This window comes from Neofelis nebulosa, chromosome 6 (assembly GCF_028018385.1).
Source record: "Neofelis nebulosa isolate mNeoNeb1 chromosome 6, mNeoNeb1.pri, whole genome shotgun sequence".
NCBI lineage: Eukaryota > Metazoa > Chordata > Mammalia > Carnivora > Felidae > Neofelis > Neofelis nebulosa.
Genome location: NC_080787.1, coordinates 12,105,895 through 12,124,788, shown reverse-complemented (window position 1 = coordinate 12,124,788; position 18,894 = coordinate 12,105,895). Strand labels below are relative to the sequence as shown.

Below are 18,894 nucleotides of genomic sequence, written 5' to 3'. Positions count from 1 at the left end.
CTGTCCATGGAGTTGAATGGGAGACTCAGTGATGTGGTTCTGCCTTTTTTTTTTTTTCAGCATTGTGTCCTTTTAACATTTCCTAAGTTCCTGATTGAAAAAATAAAGACAGGTGATTTTCAACAAAGTAGCTATGTCGTCTTTATATGCCTTATATCTAGAACTTAAGTTTTTTTTTTTTTTGACTGTGGACATACTTCCATATTATTGTTTTAAATAGTCTTTTTTTTTTTTTTTTAATTGGGAACATTTCCTTGAACATTCACATAGAGTATCAAAAGAAGTTTTTGTTTGTGGTTGGAAAAAAATGTCTTTAACCTGCCAACAGAACTTAAAATTGCATAAGAAAATGGGTGTTGATGCAGAGGAATGGTGTGTAGGCAGCAGATCTCTTGTTCTGTCTGAAAACAGTGATGAAATACAAACAACCAGTGTGGAACTGCTGTTGCTCTGTTTCAGTGTGGGAAAGACAACTTCAGAGGAGGAGAAAAACGGCTGTTTTAATGCTTTTATTATATTTTAGGCATGGGACTTTGTTGGCAAGCATTACAGGGATCACAGAAAGCTGAGATCTATAAAAAGTACTATGGTGCCTGTTTCATTCTATTTATGTTGAACTTTAGCAGGAGTTTGGGATTCATTTTTGATCTTTAAGTGCTCCCGTGAACTCTTGAAATTATTTATAGAACTTTGCTTTTTTTTTTTGAAGCTTTTATGATGCCTTGTTGTCATTAACCAGTGTTTTACTCTTTTGTTTTGGTTTTGGTTTTTATTGTAGTAAAATATACATAACATAAAATATACCGTTTTAACTATTTTTAAGTGTCACATTCAGTGGCATTAAGTACATTCCTATTTTTGTGCAGCGGTCACTGCCATCCACCTCTAGAACTTTTTTATGGTGCCATTCTGAAACAGTGTATCCATTAAACAATAGCCCCCAGACCCCCCTGCTGTGGCAACCACTATTCACCTGTCTGTCTTTATGAACTTGACTATTCTAAGCACCTTATGTAAGTGGAATCATATAACATGTGTCCTTCTGGTTTATCCATGTTTTATCAGAATTTCACTTTTTTTAAATGTTTATTTCTGAGAAAGAGAAAGAGAGAGAGAGAGAGAGAGAGAGAGAGAGAGAGAATACAAGCGAGGGAAGGGCAGAGAGAGAGGGAGACACAGAACCTGAAGCAGGCTCCACATTCTGAGCTGTCAGCACAGAGCCCGACGTGGGGCTTGAACTCACGGACCTCGAGATCATGACTTGAGCCGAAGTCGGATGCTCAACCGACTGAGTCACCCAGGCACCCCCAGGATTTCGTTTTTTAAGGCTGAGTAACAGTCCTTTGTATCTGTATACCACATTCTATTTAGGTGTTCTCCCGTTGATGGGCAATTGGGTTGTTCTACCTTTGGCTATTGTGAATAACACTGCTATAAACATTAGTGTGCAAATATCTGTTTATGTCCCTGCTTTCATTTCTTTTATGTGTATATTGGAATTGGAATTGTTGGATTACATAGTAATCCTGTGTTTAATATTTTGAGGAACTGGCATACCGTTGTCTACGGTAGCCACACCAGTTTATACTCCCACTGTCTGTAGAATCTTGTGTGTGTGTGTGTGTGTGTGTGTGTGTGTGTGCACGTGCGCGCGCATGTGTGTGTATACAAGAGTCAGTCATAAGATTTCATCAAAAACTCAAGACTGTAATCTTTGTATTTAGTCTTTAACAGATTCACTTCAATTCCTGCATACTTAATACAATGAGTAGTGTAGTATAGATATTAATTATATTAGGTCTATCCACTTGTTTTCTCATTCCACTGAAACTTCTGTGGGTTGATGAAACGCAAGGAGTTATCCTTCAAGTTTAGTTACGTGTGTTAACACCAAATAGGTAACCATCATTAGGTAGAGTCTTGTGTTCAAGTGTCTTGATAAACAGTATTCGTTCTCAGGCTCAGAAGATCGACATGTCAAAACACAAAAAGTAGCCTTCAATTCTGTACTGAGTATGGTAGCAGATTGGCATTAATAATTTTGATTTCTTATCTGTACAGAAGAGATTTGGCTTGTAGGCCAACAGACTCTACTGTGTGCCTTTCAGTACTTGGAGAGACTATTTTCAGTGTGAATATGATAATGGATTTCTTTATGTAAATAGATTTTTAAAATAGGTTTCTGGTCTATTTTAAAATGGATTATTATCAATCAACGACATTATCATAACTTGAATTTTTTTCATCTAACTTTAGAATGATGACTAGCAAAAATATAGTAGAAATAGGACTCGTTTTCACTTCCTTCAAATAAATAAAATAAACCCAGTGACAGAAGTCCAATATTATGTTTTGTCCTAGATCCCCATAACACTTTAAAATTATATGAAGTTGAGCACGATAATATGAGCTACTATTCAAGATTCTCTTCATTCTATTTTATTTCTTAAGGCAGAGGATTTGTGTCATAAAGGAGTTTCCTTCCTTCCTTCCTTCCTTCCTTCCTTCCTTCCTTCCTTCCTTCCTTCCTTCCCTCCTTCCTTCCTTCCTTCCCTCCCTCCCTCCCTCCCTCCCTCCCTCCCTCCTTTTTAAAATATGGAACACTTCACGAATTTGTGTGTCATCTGTGGGCAGGGGACATGTTAATCTTCTCTGTATCGTTCCAATTTTAGTATATGTGCTACTGAAGTCAGTGCAAGGATTTTTTTTAAAAAATGAATTTTAGAGTCCTGCATTTTGGGACCAAATTTAAAAATCCAAAACTGGGGCAACTGGATGGCTCAGTCGGTTAAGTATTTGACTCTTGACTTTGGCTCAGGTCATGGTCTCATAGTTTGTGAGTTTGGGCCCCCACATCGGGCTCTGCTCTGACAATGCAGAGCCTGCTTGGGATTCTGTCTCTTTCAATCAATCAATCATTCTCTGTCTCTCTCTGCCCCTCCCCCCCTTTCAAAATAAATAAATAAACATTAAAAAATCCAAAACAAACCAAAGAAAATTGCATATAACTCTAACATAGTAAGACTGCAATAAAAGAAGTTGCCCCTCCCAAATGGAGTGATGCTCTGACACCCCACCTCTTCTCTCATCTCCTTTCATTCAGGATCACTTTGTGGGTATGACTGGGGCAAATCTCAGCACTGTCTTTGGGCAGGAGAAGAGGTTGAGAACAACCAGTACTGAAGTATTAGATTACATTTTAGAAAACCTGGTTTTTGCTTCTTCAAGTCAATTAGCTGAATCATTCGGTCTCCATTTTTTACTCATGTTTTTTTTTTTTTTTTAATTAAAAAAATTTTTAAAGTTTGTTTTAAAAGAGAGAGCGAGCAGGGGAGGGGCCAGAGAGAGGGGGAGGGAGAAAGAATCCAAAACAGGCTCTGCACTGTCATCACAGAGTCCGATGCGGGGTTTGATCCCACAAACCGGGAGATCATGACCTGAGCTGAGATCAAGAGTTGGATGCTTAGCTGACTGAGCCACCCAGGTGCCCCTCCATTTCTTGTTTGTAAAATGTTAGGCTTGAACTAGAAGGATGTACTTTTTGAGGGGGTGTGGGGTGTGTGTATGATTCTGGAGTCTTACTTAGCAACACTCAAACTTCAGAAACCCAGGAAATTCCCCCAACAGTCTGATAGAGTTTCTATAATGTCCTAACCCTAGAATTCTCTTCTAGTTCGAAGGAAAGGACTGTCCATCTTGTGAACCTCAGAATCTCCCAGCACAAGGCATTTCTCACAGTTAGCACCTAGAGAGAATGCAAATGCATAGAAAATTATTCAGATTAAGGAAGATACAAATTGTCATGGCAACAAACACTATTTAATTGGTTCTTTGAAGCTCTTAATGGGTTTGGTGGCCCTATTCGTTATGTGGATCCATACATTTCGACTGTAGATCATAGAAATCCTAATGATAATGAGATACAGTGACTTGTAGAACTCAAAGGAGGAGATACACCTTAATCCAGTGGTGTTGTCTGCATTTTTCTGTGATTTCTTTGACTCTGTCTTCCTTTGGCTTTAGCCTTAGGGTCAAATGGTCTTTAGTTCATAATCTGTAAAAGGAAGGGGTAATATTTTAAGAGACTATTTCCTCCAAACTCTCAGTGCATTTCATTGAATTTTATCCTTGTACAAGTATGAACTAATTCTTGGTTCCTTGAGAAAGCCGTGCACCAATTGGCTTAGGTCTGAGTTCCTGGGCTAACCGTTTATGAGAGGAGGAAAGGAATTACTTCCCTTTGATTAATCATGCCCTAGAATACTCTAGAATTGAAGACACAGTGAGTTCACCTTGACCTGAGAAAGGAGGATGACAGGAGGGAGGGGTCCATTCTTGAACAAAACCAGTATTCTTTTAGGACATGGAATGGGACCAAGTCCAGGGCGGGGTATACCAGCGTGTCCTGTCGTTCACCCTTTCCACTCCCAAATAGCCATATACATTTTTCCTCTTACGCGTGTTCCTAATGAAAATTTGCCCTTAGATGAAACGCTCTCACTGCCTCCCCAAAAAAGGACTTTTCCAGGTCTCATCTAGTTCCAACAGCAGGATCTTTAGTGATGTATTGTCTTCTTTCTCAAATCTGAGGGAGCATCTCATGGTCTTGCCCCCTGTGGCTGAAGAATAACATGTCTATCCGTAGTGCTCAAGCCAGACCAGGGAGATTGCAGTAGACGTTCCCATGTTTAAAGGAGGATCCTGGAAAAGTACACACAAGGATCAGTGATCACTCTTTCCTAGTCCAGGAGACTTGAGTGCCCCTGTACTGGGAGAAGGTTAATTTCTTAGTGATTTTTATCTCTGAGAGTGTCTCCTTTTCCCTGGTCTCCCATGGCCTCTCAGGGGTGGCCTTTGAGAAGGACTGAACGACCATTGGAAACTGCTACTGCACTAACTCTCTCACCTCTTGTGGGGAATTGGGAGGGAGGGACCTCAGGTTGCCTCAGATCTGTGGTTCTCAGTGTGGTCAGGACCAGCCACATAGCAAATAATGGGCTGTCACCCCAGACCTAATGACTCAGAACAGGGGCTCCAGTGGTATGTCCTTCAACACTACCTCCCAAAGCATCAAGTGCGCTTTCTAGTTTAAGAGCCATTGACTTAGACGTTTAGCGTTTTTTGTGTGGTTTCTTTGGCAAATCAACTCCCTTAAAACTAAGTGGGCTACTAGTTGGTTTATGGTCAGTTCCATTTGCAGTAATCGGAGTAGCAGAGACCCTGCCTGGTCATTGTCTCTGAGCCTGTCAGAGCCTGCTCCTGCCCTGTCTTGGCCTCTGCTTGTTCCCTGTCTTTGTGCTGCACCTTAATTGCACTTTCACAAGGAAGTGTGTTGTCATCTCTGTTAGGCATGGGTATGCCTGTTAGAGGGAGGTGCTTGGGAAAGGACCCTTGTGGGGGTAGGTCAGGTGTCTTCCAGGCTCCATTCTGCTCTCCTGGGAAATTTCTAACTTCACAGCCTCTGTTTTCACAAGCTTTAGCTCTGTTTCCACTAGCATGGCTTTTTGGTTGGTTGGTTGGTTGGTTGGTTGATTGGTTGGTTTGTGTCTGAACCGTACTGGAGTCCACATTACTGAACTTTGAGCTTTTTTGGGTTATAGAGGTGGAGAGGGCCTCTCATATCAAAGATCTGTTTCTCCCCTCCTTGCTTTCAGCCTAAGCTTATCTTTATCTAGGCTACAGGAAGCAGGCAACACATTTCTTCCGTCTTAATTTTTGTACCATTTACGTTTCTTTTTCTTGAAGCAGCCATAATAAATACTTGGAGCAGACCATGAGATTTAAGGTATTGGCTCTTCGGTTAAGAGTGCTGATGTTAAACTCTATCAGAGTTAGAAACTGGTGCCACCAACAGATGGGAAGCAGATAAGGAAAAGCCAGTCCTTTCTCTCCTGTCTAGCCTTTCCATCTCCCACTTTTGACCCATGGCCTCATGGGGACAAGCTGGCAAAACATGGAATCCATGGACTAGAACTCAGCAATAAAGAACAATGCACTGTTGATACACTCTACAGTATGGATGAAAGCGGTCAGACATAAAGGAGTGTACACCTTATGAGTCTTTTTATATAAAACGCTACAAAACTAGTTTATCATGAATACTAACGGTGAGAGAAAGTTGGGGTTCCGGCTCCTGGGCTGGAGAGGTGACAGACCGGATGGAAAAAAAACAAATGGACACAAGAAACCTTCGGGGTTGATAATTTCACAGATACATTCATTTATCAACTGTCATCAAGGTGCACATTTTATTTTTCAGGGAGAGAGAGCACGTGCAGGTGCAGGGGAGGGGCAGAGAGAGAGAGAGAGACAGAGGATCCAAAGCGGGCTCTGTGCTGACAGCAATGAACCCGATGCAGGGCTCAAACTCAGGAACCGTGAGATCATGACCTGAGCCCAAGTCGGAAGCTCAACCGACTGAGCCACCCGGGTGCTGCAAAGTGCATCTTGTAAATATGTGCAGTGTACTGTATGTCAGTTTTATCTCAGTAAAGCTAGTCAGATTACTAATACATTTCTCCATTAAAATAATGCAGATGAAGCAAACAGTCTCCCCCTTCAAAATAAAACAAACCAAAACAACCCCTCGAATCTTCGTTACTGTAAGTAAAAAAGAGGTGGGTGCCTACACTCTTCCTGGCCCTTAATTAGTCTGTGTCCTGTAAATTCTTCCAACTTCCGTCTTCTTCTCTGAAAACCAGAGCCCCTACCACCTGTCTCAGGGATACCTCCCAAGGAGTCTGTGCACATCGAAAATGAGGTGAGAGTGTGTTATGTGAGTTAACACCATTCTTCCTCACAAGATCCCTCCTCCTGAGCATTGAAAAGATCCTTCAGGAGTTTCGATTTGGCCTCCTTTTCCTTCATAGATGCAAGGAGAAAGTGAGAGTATATGTCCCACAGATACGCTATACCTGCATTTTTTGGTAGTGAGTTAGTTGGGTAACTGTGTCATTAATTTGAAGCTGTCTTCAAGAAATGGCAGTGGGAAAAGATATGTCTTGAAGCAAATCAGGCTGATGATGTGTGACAAAGGCTGTTTGATTTTCCGAGTTTCAGTTATTCTGTAACCACAAATGTAGTAGATTGGTATATTATAAAAATATTTTCTCAAAAAAACCCCACAAAAAACAAAAAAAAAACCGACAAAGGCCGGGGTGCCTGGGTTGCTCAGTCAGTTAAGCGTCTGGATTTCAGCTCAGGTCATGATATCATGGTTCATGGCACTGAGCCCTGAGTTGGATTCTACACTGACAATGGGACGCCTGCTTGGGATTCTCTCTCCCTCTCTCTGCCTCTCCCCTGCTTGCACACACATGCTCTCTCTCCTCTCTCTCTCTCAAAATAAATGAATAAACTTGGAAAAAAATAAAAGCATCAAGAGGTAATCATATCTAGAAACTCACCTTTACACTACAGCTATCCTGTGGCAAGTTGAATGAGACAAGAAAGAGATAATCTTATTCCTGGCGTAAATACTCCGCTGGAGTGTGCATCTGGTGACTAGTGACTGCGCAGGGTTTATGGCTGTTTCATGTTAACATTTTTGTAGCTGACAAGTGACTTTTTTTTTTTTTTTTTTTACAAATAAGAGAAAAAGAAAGTGGTTGAGTTTTTCCAGCAATTAAAGGATCCAAAAATGTCAACAGAATTTGAGAATTTACCATGTGTTATATATGTTTTACTTGCTTTTACTGATATCTTTCTTTTGTAATGATGAAATTTAGATGACTTAGGATTCACCTTTGGTAATGGATGTCAGGAGATACCAGTGGAAGCACTGTGCGTTAGTCTGGCAGTTTGAGTCTGTCTTGAAGCAGCATGGTCTGGGGCGTCTTAGTTTCAAATCCTAGTCTCACCACTCAGTAACCTTTAATAAATTACTTAGTCACATTCTGTCTCAATTTCTTTATCTGTAAAAGAAGGGCAGTAACAACGCAGACCTCATGAGGTTGATTAAAAGGGCTCTAATATATGTAAAGTGCTTAAAATAGTGCCTTCCACGCAGTAAGCATTGTGTAACTATTGGCGTACTATTTATTACTATGCCCGCAAGAGTGTTTTATTTTTAGAACTCCATACTTGGAAAGATTTTTTTTTTTTTTTATACGGTGTATACAAATTGAGCATTTAAACATGAATGTCAGATTGGAAATAGAGTTTTTTGGGAAAATACAGTAAGGCTTTTAACACTTGTTAGCAGGTTTGTCTTCACAAGAGTTAAAGCAATTTTCACTCCTATCAGCAATCAGTAAGCCTCCCTAGAAGTGGTATTATTAAGCCAAATTAGAATGTCTTTCTCTAAAAAAGAATCTTAAAATGAACCCGTTTTCCCGATTTAACCTAGGGGGAAAAAGTAAAATAGGATAGGAGGTATTTGGGAATATAAGGAAGAATTATCCTATACAATCTACTGAAAAACAGGAAAAAAAAAAAAACATTTAAGGGTAGGCAAGGAATCTTCTCTGGGAAAGCCAATAAACAGCTTTCCTGTTAACTTGTTTCATACTGTTTGGGAGCTATGGGCATTCACGCACCTGGCTTGATCTATAATATTTGGATAAACCGTTGTACGTATTGCATCAGTTGATTCTTTTTTAAAAAAGGAAACATTCCATAACTTGGTGTTTGCCTGTATATCGAGGTTTACTGGGGAGACAGAGGTGTCCTACGACTTACTTTGGCCTCCTTCGGAGGGCAGCTTCCTTAGGGTTATGACCCGCCTCTTGGGAAGAAAGTTCTCAACTGGTATATTATTCATCTTGAAACTATTATTCTTTACTGTTCCTGTTCCAGTTCTTACATTTACGTTATTCCCTCCACCTGAGGTGTAACATCCCTTTTGTGTCCTAATGTTTCTGAGAAACAGCATAATAGTTCTTTAAAAAGGATTAAATTCTATACTTAATAGGGGTAGCTTTTATCTCTCCCTCTTCTTGCCCCAATAAAGAAAAAAAGGAGCTGTCACTGAATTGAGAGGGAATCCTCCAGTCTTTCAAGGAAATATGGTGTAATATGTATGAAGGAGAATTGCACCAAAATATTGTGCAAGAGGCCTGAGTGGGAGACGCTTTCCTCCCACGGAGGTTTGGGTGGGACAGTTAGCTGTCCTTTTAGGACCTGCTAGTTCCCTCATTTTATCTCCAATAACTGATTTTTGTTGTGATCCTGCCTTAGTTTATACTCTCTAAAAGCTAGAGATGGACAATTGAATTTTACTTAATTTAGTGCTAACTAGAATTGAAATACTCAAATTTGGAGAATTTGTTGAAATTGGTGGGTAATTGCATAAATGCTTAGGCATTACTTTTCCATTTTGGCTTAAAACACCTCCTCTCTCTTCATTATATAATTACACCATTATTTGACCCAAACAATTTTAAGTTATTTTCCCACACAGATTAGACAATTATCTGAATTTAGCTTTCTAGTTTCAACACAGTGGAAATAAAAGATTTTTTTTTTTCTTTTCCCAGGATGTTTTGACCCATGTTAGAACAATACCTCTTATCCTAGGCGCCAAAATGTGGTACCTGTTATAAGTTATAGAATTAACTTCAGCTAGTGTTTCCTGTGAGATTTCACCCTGGCAGACGTCAGCCTCCAGAGCCACTGAGGAAGCAAAAACAATAAACTCTGCTTGCTGATATTCCTTTACTTTTTAATATATTCTGAGGTCTGTTATTCAGGGCTTGTTGTGGTTGTTGTTGATACATTCATTGCGAAGCCTTCAGGAGGTTAATCCCGAGGTAAGTCTTGGCTACAGATCACTTCCCACATAATGTCCTTCAGAATATTTGGAAGTGAACGGTGTGCCTGGGTGGCTCAGTTGGTTAACCATCCGATTCTCGACTTTGGCTCAGGTCATGATTTCATAGTTCATGGACCTGAGCCCCAGGTTGGGCTCCACGCCGACAGCATGGAGCCTGCTTGGGATCCTCTGTCTCAACCCCTCCCCTGCTCGTGCTCTAAATAAATAAACTTAAAAATAATAAACTTAAAAAAAAAATTATTTGGAAGTGAAGCTTTAGCGTTCCTTAGTTTAATAGCAGTTAAATGTTAACTATTAAGCCACAGGAAGTAAATAAAATGTTGTTTCTGATATCATTATGTAAATTTGCCTTCAGCTGTGTTGTATGATAATCATACTACTTTTTACACGTACAGATTCCTTGGTTCCGTGCTTGCATGTTCTGATTCAGTATGTTTGGTAAGGAGGCCGGATATTTGTACCGAAAAGTCAAAAACTAAAAACCAAAAACAACCAAGGAAAAAAAACACCCTCCAAGATGTTGAGAACATTTAATGGTGGAAATGGGGAAACTGTGTGTGTGTGTGTGCATGTGCCTGTGCACTCACTCACGCATGCTTGCTTGTATGTTTGTGCTTTTTATACATCCACTTGGCTATATATATTTTTAAGTTTACTTCGTTATTTTGGGAGAGAGAGTGTGCATGCGAGAGAGGAAGGGGGAGGGGGGGGGAGGGGGGGAGGGAGGGAGGGAGAATCCCAAGCAGGCTCCATGCTGTCAAGTTCAGAGCCCGATGCAGGGCTTGAACTCATGACCAAGAGATCAAGACCTGAGCCCAAATCTAGATTAGAATGCTTAGCCGATTGAGCCACTCAGGTGCCCTGAAAGAATAAGTCATATGTATTTGTTATTTACAAATACACATGCCTTGATGTGATCACATATGGCTATTCAGTATTAATACACACAGTGGGTAAATAAAGTCTACTGTGGTAGGAGATACATAATTGCCTTCAGGGGCCCTATTTTGTTTTTAGTTTGGCTATTCATAAGTTAATTCATGTCTGTAGTAGAGTCACGTTGTACCTGTCCTCCACCTTTAATGGTCAGCCAGCCATTTTTGCTTTGCTAACAAGTATAATTTGGTGACTGTAAGTATCTTTGGTGCTGTCTTTGAATGGTGCAGATACTACCTCAGCATTGATCTTTTGTACTGGTTTCATTGTTGTATAAAACTAAAAATAGCACTGTAGGTGGGATAGAGGAAACATTTTGGGAAAGTGTGTGCTTTATGGTTGACAGAATGTCATCATCTTCCACCATGCTATTTTGGTAAACTCATTAAGAAAACAGTTGTTGCTAGTAGGGGTGTGGGACTTTGTCTCCCAGGGACTAAACCACTAGCTACAAATAGAACACGCTGAAAATCCAACTGGAATTATTACTGTTACTATATTTCTATATGTATCAGTTGGTGTGTCATCTGACTCAGGATAATATTCAATGAAGCCTTTTTTTTTCCTTGCTATTTTTTATCTGTATGTCTTCAGTTGTAAAGATTATTATAGAAATGTAAGGAAACTTAGATAGATGACATAGAATGATCTGCAGCAGTGTTTTTTGTAGACCAGCTTGGATTTTTGCTGGTTGCTGGTGAAATGAGAGATAGGAGGAAAATCTAGTGAACTTTTCCTGAAGGTAAATGTGTGATCCTTCATCATGACACTCCTACTATTTTAGTGTTAAGATAGACTACTTTTAATTAAAATAATGACAGTACAGAATGGTTTAATTTTTTTTTTTTTTTTAATGTCTTGTCTCTATACTGTTTTCCAGAGTGGCTGCACCAGCTTGCATTCCCACCAACAATGCAAAAGAGATCCTCTTTCTCCCCATCCTCACCAACATCTGTTGTTGCCTGAGTTGTTAATGTTAGCCATTCTTACAGGTGTGAGGTAGTATCTCATTGTGGTTTTGATTTGTATTTCCCTGATGATGAGTGATGTTGAGCATTTTTTCACATGTCGTTTGACCATCTGGATGTCTTCTTTGGAGAGGTGTCTACTCATGTCTTCTGCCCATTTCTTTACTGGTTTATTTGTTTTTTGGGTGTTGAGTTTGATAAGTTCTTTACAGATTTTGGATACTAACCCTTTATCTGATATGTCACTTACAAATATCTTCTCCCATTCTGTTGGTTGCCTTTTAGTTTTGCTGATTGCTTGCTTCGCTGTGCAGAAGCTTTTTATTGTGATGAGGTCCCAGTAGTTCATTTTCGCTTTTGTTTCCCTTGCCTCCAGAGACGTGTTGAGTAAGCAGTTGCTGCGGCCAAGATCAAAGAGGTTTTTGCCTGCTTTCTCCTTGAGGATTTTGATGGCTTCCTGTCTTATGTTTAGGTCTTTCATCCATTTTGAGTTTATTTTTGTGTATGGTGAAAGCAAGTGGTCCACGTTCATTCTTGAATTAGATTAGTTGGCCATACATTTGTGGGTCCATCTTTGGGTTCTCTATTCTTTTCCACTGATCTGAGTGTCTGTTTTTGTGCCAGGACCATACTGTCTTGATGATTACAGCTTTGTAGTATAGCTTGAAGTTTGGGATTGTGATGCCTCCTGCTTTGGTTTTCTTTTTCAAGATCGCTTTGGCTATTTGGGGTTTTTTCTGGTTCCATACAAATTTTAGGATTATTTGTTCTAGCTCTGTGAAGAATGCTGCTATTATTTTGATAGGGATTGCACTGAATATGTAGATTGCTTTGGGTAGTATTGACATTTTAACAATATTTGTTCTTCCTATCCAGGAGCATGGAATCTTTTTCCATTTTTTTGTGTCTTCTTCAGTTTCTTTCATCAGCTTTCTTTAGTTTTCAGTGTATAGATTTTTCACCTCTTTGGTGAGATTTATTCCTAGGTATTTTATGTTTTTTTGTGCAACTGTAAATGGGATCGATTCCTTGATTTCTCTGTCACTTCATTGTTGGTGCATAGGAATGCAACCGATTTCTGTGTGTTGATTTTATATCCTGAAATTTTGCTGAATTCATGAATCAATGCTAGCAGTTTTTTGGTGGAATCTTTTGGGTTTTCCATATAGAGTATCGTGTCATCTGCGAAGAGTGAAAGTTTGACCTCTTCCTGGCCGATTTGGATGCCTTTTATTTCTTTGTGTTGTATGACTGCAGACGCTAAGACTTCAATATTGTGTTGAATAACAGTGGCAGGAGTGGACATCCCTGTCTTGTTCCTGACCTTAGGGGGAAAGCTCTCAGTTTTTCCCCATTGAGGATGATATTAGCATAGGGTCATTCATATATGGCTTTTATGATCTCGAGGTATGCTCCTTCTGTCCCTACTTTCTTGAGGGTATTTATCAAGAAAGGATGCTGTATTTTGTCAGATGCTTTCTCTGCATCTTTTGAGAGGATCATATGGTTCTTTCTTTTATTGATGTGATGAATCACGTTAATTGTTTTGCAGATATTGAACCAGCCCTGAATCCCAGGTATAAATCCCACTTGGTCGTGGTGAATAATCTTTTTAATGTATTGTTGGGTCCAGTTGGCTAATATCTTGTTGAGGATTTTTGCATCCATGTTCATCAGGGAAATTGGTCTATTTTTCTCCTTTTTAGTGGGGTCTCTGTCTGGTTTTGGAATCAAGGTAATGCTGGCTTCATAGAAAGAGTTGTAGAGGTTTTCCTTCCATTTCTATTTTCTAGAACACCTTCAAGAGAATAGGTGTTAACTCTTCCTTAAATGTTTGGTAGAATTCCCCTGGAAAGACATCTTGGCTCTGGACTCTTGTTTTTTGGGAGATTTTTGATTACTAATTCGATTTCTTTATTGTTTCTGGGTCTGTTCAGATTTTCTGTTTCTTCCTATTTGTTTTGGTAGTGTGTATGTTTCTAAGAATTTTTCCATTTCTTCCAGATTGCCCATTTTATTGGTGTATAATTGCTCCTAATATTCTATTGTTGTTTTTATTTCTGCTGTGTTGGTTGTGATCTCTCCTCTTTGATTCTTGATTTTATTTATCTGGGTCCTTTGCTTTTTCTTTTTGATCAAACTGGCTGGTGGGTTATCAATTTTGTTAATTCTTTCAAAGAACCAGCTTCTGGTTTCATTGATCTGTTCTATTGGTTTTTTTGTTGTTGTTTTTTTGTTTTTTTGGTTTTGATAGCATTGATTTTTTCTGTAATCTTTTATTTCCTGTCTTCTGCTGGTTTTGGGTTTCATTTGCCATTATTTTTCCAGTTCCTTAAGGTGTAAGGTTAGGTTGTGTATCTGAGATCGTTCTTCCTTCTTTAGGAAGGCCTGGATTGCTATATACTTTACTCTTATGACTGCCTTTGCTGTGTCCCAGAGGTTTTGGATTGTGGTGCTATCATTTTCATTGACTTCCATACACTTTTTAATTTCTTCTTTAACTGTTTGGTTAGCCCATTCATTCTTTATAGTAGGATGTTCTTCAGTCTCCAAGTACTTGTTACCTATCCAAACTTTTTCTTGTGGTTGATTTCGAGTTTCATAGTGTTGTGGTCTGAAAATATGGATGGTATGATCTCAATCTTTTTGTGCTTACTTAGGGCTGATTTGTGTCCCAGTATGTGATCTATTCTGAAGAATGTTCCATGTGCACTGACGAAGAATGTATATTCTGGATGAAATGTTCTGAATATATCTGTTAAGTCCATCTGGTCCAGTGTGTCATTCAAAGCCATTGTTTCCTTGTTGATTTTTTGATTGGATGATCTGTCCATTGCTGTGAGTGGGGTGTTGAAGTATCCTGCTATTATGGTATTACTATCGATGAGTTTCTTTATGTTTGTGATTAATTGATTTATATATTTGGGTGCTGCCACATCTGGTGCATAAATGTTTACAATTGTTAGGTCTTCTTGATGGATAGACCCCTTAATTATGATAGAATGCCCTTCTGAATCTCTTGATACAGTCTTTATTTTAAAGTCTAGATTGTCTGATATAAGTATGGCTACTCCGGCTTTGTTTTGTTGACCATTAGCATGATAGATGGTTCTCCATCCCCTTATTTTCAATCTGAAGGTGTCTTTAGGTCTAAAGTGGGTCTCTTATAAACAGCATATAGATGGATCTTGTTTTCATATCCATTCTGTTACCCTATGTCTTTTGATTGGAGCATTGAGTACATTGACATTTAACATGAGTACTGAAAGATATGAGTTTATTGCCATTATGATGCTTGTAGAGTTGGAGTTTCTGGGGTGTTCTCTGGTGCTTTCTAATCTTTGTTGCTTTTGGTATTTATATATATTTTCATCTTTTCTCCCTTCAGAGAGTCCCCCTTAAAATTTCTTGCAGGGCTGGTTTAGTGGTCACACACTCCTTTAATTTTTGTTTGTCTGGGAAACTTTTTATCTCTCTTTCTATTTTGAATGACAGCCTTGCTGGATAAAGAATTCTTGGCTGCATATTTTTCTGATTCAGCACGTTGAATATATCCTGCCACTCCTTTCTGGCGTGCCAAGTTTCTGTGGGTAGGTCTGCTACAAACCTGATCTGTCTTCCCTTGTATTTTAGGGACCTTTTTTCCCTTGCTGCTTTCATGATTCTCTCCTTGCCTGAGTATTTTGTGAATTTGACTATGATATGCCTTGTTGATGGTTGGTTTTTGTTCAATCTAATGGGGTCCTCTGGCCCAGTTGGGCAGGGCTCAGTGTAACAGCTCTGTTCTCCACTAGATGGCGCTGCTAGCCTACCGGGATGGATTGTTGTGGCGCTTGTAGGTGCGTATGCACATGCGCGGGAGCGGTGAAAATGGCGCCACCCAGCTACCCAGTCTCTAGTATTGGAACTCTGTTCTCCCCATCAACAGTTGTGCACCCGTCCTTTGTCTTCAGCTTTCCTCCACTCCCCGCTTTTTCACTGTCCATGACCAGGCCCCAGGCAGTACCTCTCTCCCAAGTTTTGTCTCAGATGCGGCTTTTTTCCCCGGCCCCTTACTTCTGGGGGACTGCGGCTTTGACCCGTTCCGCCCCTCTGCAGGAGGGTCTCACTGAGCAATGGTCGAATGTCGACTGCACCCAGGAACGCTTGCTGGACCCTGCTGCTGCCGGTGCCCCGAGACTGCGGCCAGGTGCCAGCCCACCCTAGAAAAAGTTCGTGAGACAGTGTAGCAGCAGCTTTTCAGGGATTATGGAAAATCACAACACACATCTGGCACCAGGCTTCACCCTTCACAACCTTGTTCCAATACCAGCGGATGTGGCCATTTTTCTGGGGTCTGCTGGGGCCAGGTGGCCTCAACGGTCTCTACCAAATGTCCTTCCAGCAGTGGAACTGCTTTTCCCCGTGTGGCCCGAGAATGTCCGGATCCCTCTCTGTTCCTCGGGATTTGCCCTTCCCACCAGAGCACCACCAGGTATCAAGCTGTGGAGTTGCAGACTCTACGCTCCCCTTGTTTACAGTCTTAATGGAATTTAAACCCTCTCCTTTCTCCTTTCTCCCTTTTTAGTTTAGTCCCTGTGGCTGTTTCCAATTTTCCACTTTCTCTCCAGCTGCTTTTGGGGAGGGGTGCTTTTCCCATATCTCCCCCCTCCCCCGTCTCTGTCCTCTCTCTGCCCGCAAAAGCACCTCTCTGCCCTCCGTGGCTTCTCTGTCCCCAAGTTCACCTCTTTGCACCATGTATATGCTGAATTCTGTGGTTCAGGTTGTGCAGATTGTTGTGTTAATCCTCTAATCATTTTTTTAGGTGTGCAGGATGGTTTAGTGTTGGTCTGGCTGTATTTCATGGACGTGAGACACACAAAAAACTTCCACGGTGTTCCCAAGTGTGTGCATTTTAAATTTGACACCTCAGGGTCTGGGAACTGCAGATGGAAAATGTATAGACAGGTGCATTGAAAATGGATGGTTTGATGAATATTCTGGCTCTTTGGTTTCTTTTACTGGCTAGTAATATTTGGCATGGTGTACACATTGTATTGTGTTTATATCCTGTGTGTGGTTCCTGGACCTAGAGTGCTTAGGCTCGGAGGTTCTGTTTCCTGTTCCCAGATGCCTGACCTTGAAGACGAATGAGCTGGCTGATCCTTTGGCTTGGCGAGATCCATATTATCTCCTTGGGACTTCTCCATTCCTGACTTCCCTTTCCCTGCCTCACTGTATATTGTGCTGGATTTCTTTCCCGGAAGATCCAGTTGTAAATGCCAGCTCACCTTTTTGCTTAGCCCTGCTTTTGGCTCTGTAACCAGGTATTGGCTTGACAGCTGGTCTGGTTTATTACAAAATCACAATAGCTTTGAATGTCGATACTCTAATTGTATACAACGCACTGTGTGAGATGTTACGACATTCAGTAAAATGAGTAAAGTATATACCTGTTCCTTAAGTAAATTCTTTTTTTAAATTTGTTTTTTTTTTCAACGTTTTTTATTTATTTTTGCGACAGAGAGAGACAGAGCATGAACGGGGGAGGGGCAGAGAGAGAGGGAGACACAGAATCGGAAACAGGCTCCAGGCTCCGAGCCATCAGCCCAGAGCCGACGCGGGGCTCGAACTCACGGACCGCGAGATCGTGACCTGGCTGAAGTCGGACGCTTAACCGACTGCGCCACCCAGGCGCCCCAAGTAAATTCTAAACCACATAATCATGTATATGTTTTTCTTCCTTTTTTATGTTGTGGTAAATACACATAATGTAAATTTCACCATCTTAACTAGCTTTTAAGTGTACAGGTGACTGGAATTAAACACATTGACATTTTTGTGCAACCATCCCAACATCCATCCCCATAACTCTTTCCATCTTGTAAAACTGAAACTCTGTACCCCTTAAACACTAACTCCACATTCTTCCCTTCCCACAACCTCTGGCAGCCATATTAGTGGACTCCATACAGCATTTGTCTTTTTGTGACTGGCTTATTTCATTTAGTATATAATGTCGTCAAAATTCATCAGTAGTGTAGCATATTGCAAAAATTTTCTTTCTTTCTACGGGTGAATAATATGCCAGTGTGTTTTCCTTATCTGTCCATTTTTCCACGGACACTTGGGTTGATCCCAAATTTTAGCTATTGTAGGTAATGTTGCTGCTATGAATATGGGTGTATAAATATCTCTGAGACCTGCTTTCAGTTCTTTGGGGTATATACCTAAAAGTAGAATTGCTGGGGAATTCTTTTTTAATTTTTTGAGGAACTGCCATATTATTTTCCACGGTGGCTGCGCCATTTTCCATTCCCACCAACTGTACGCAGGGCCCCAGTTTCTCTGTATGTTTGCCAACATTTACTATTAGTAGTGGCCGTCCTAATGGATTGTTGCCGTTGTAATGGGTGTGACATGCTATTTTATTGTAGGTTTGATTTTCATTTCTCTCATGATTAGTCATGTTGGGTATCTTTTCATGTGCTTATTGGACATTTGTCTATCTTTGGAGAAGTGTTGAGTTCTCTGCCCATTTTTGAATTGGGTTGTTGGTTTTGTTGAGTTTTAGAATTTCTCTGTATATTCTACCCATCTCTTATCAAATATATGATTCGCAGTTACTTTTTTCTGATTCTGTGGGTTGTGTTTTTACTCTGTTGATAGTAAGTGTCTTTTGGAGAAAAAAATAATTTTTTAACTTTTCTTAAAGTCCCAATTTATCTGTGTTTTCTTTTGTTGCCTGTGCCTTTGGTGTCATATCCAGGAAATCATTGCCAAATCCAAGGTCATGAAGCTTTTGTTGTACGTTTTCTTCTAAAAGTTTTATTGTTTTTGGTCTCACATTTAGCACCTTTTGATCCAATATTGAGTTAAATTTTTTATATGGCGTTAGGAAAGGGCCCAAGTTCATTATTTCGCATGTGTATATGCAGTTTTCCTAGCACGATTTGTTGAAACAATAGTCTGTATCTCATTGAATGGCCTAGGCACCCTTGAGAAAAATCATTTGACTGTTTATATGTGGGTTTATTTCTGGGTTCTCTATTTTATTCCATTGGTCTGTATGTCTGTGTTACACCAACATCATACTGTTTTGATAACTATAGCTCTGAACTCAGTTGTGAAATCAGTAGTGTGAACTCTTTAGTTTTATTCTTTTTCAGTTTGTTTTGGCTGTTTGGGGTCCCTTGAGATTCCGTTTGAAATTTAGGATTTTTTTTTTTTTTTTTGTGC

At 40.1% G+C, this 18,894-nt stretch overlaps 1 protein-coding gene and 1 non-coding gene across 8 annotated transcripts in view; one reads left to right on the top strand and one right to left on the bottom strand.

The window, feature by feature from the left end:
* Positions 1 to 18,894, top strand: part of CDKAL1 (CDK5 regulatory subunit associated protein 1 like 1) — a 711,422-nt gene that overhangs the window by 274,024 nt on the left and 418,504 nt on the right. The gene's annotated exons all lie outside the window — the stretch shown is intronic.
* LOC131515550 (U6 spliceosomal RNA) lies at positions 2,590 to 2,696 on the bottom strand. Its single transcript, XR_009263621.1, has one exon. It is a non-coding gene; the product is annotated as a U6 spliceosomal RNA (small nuclear RNA).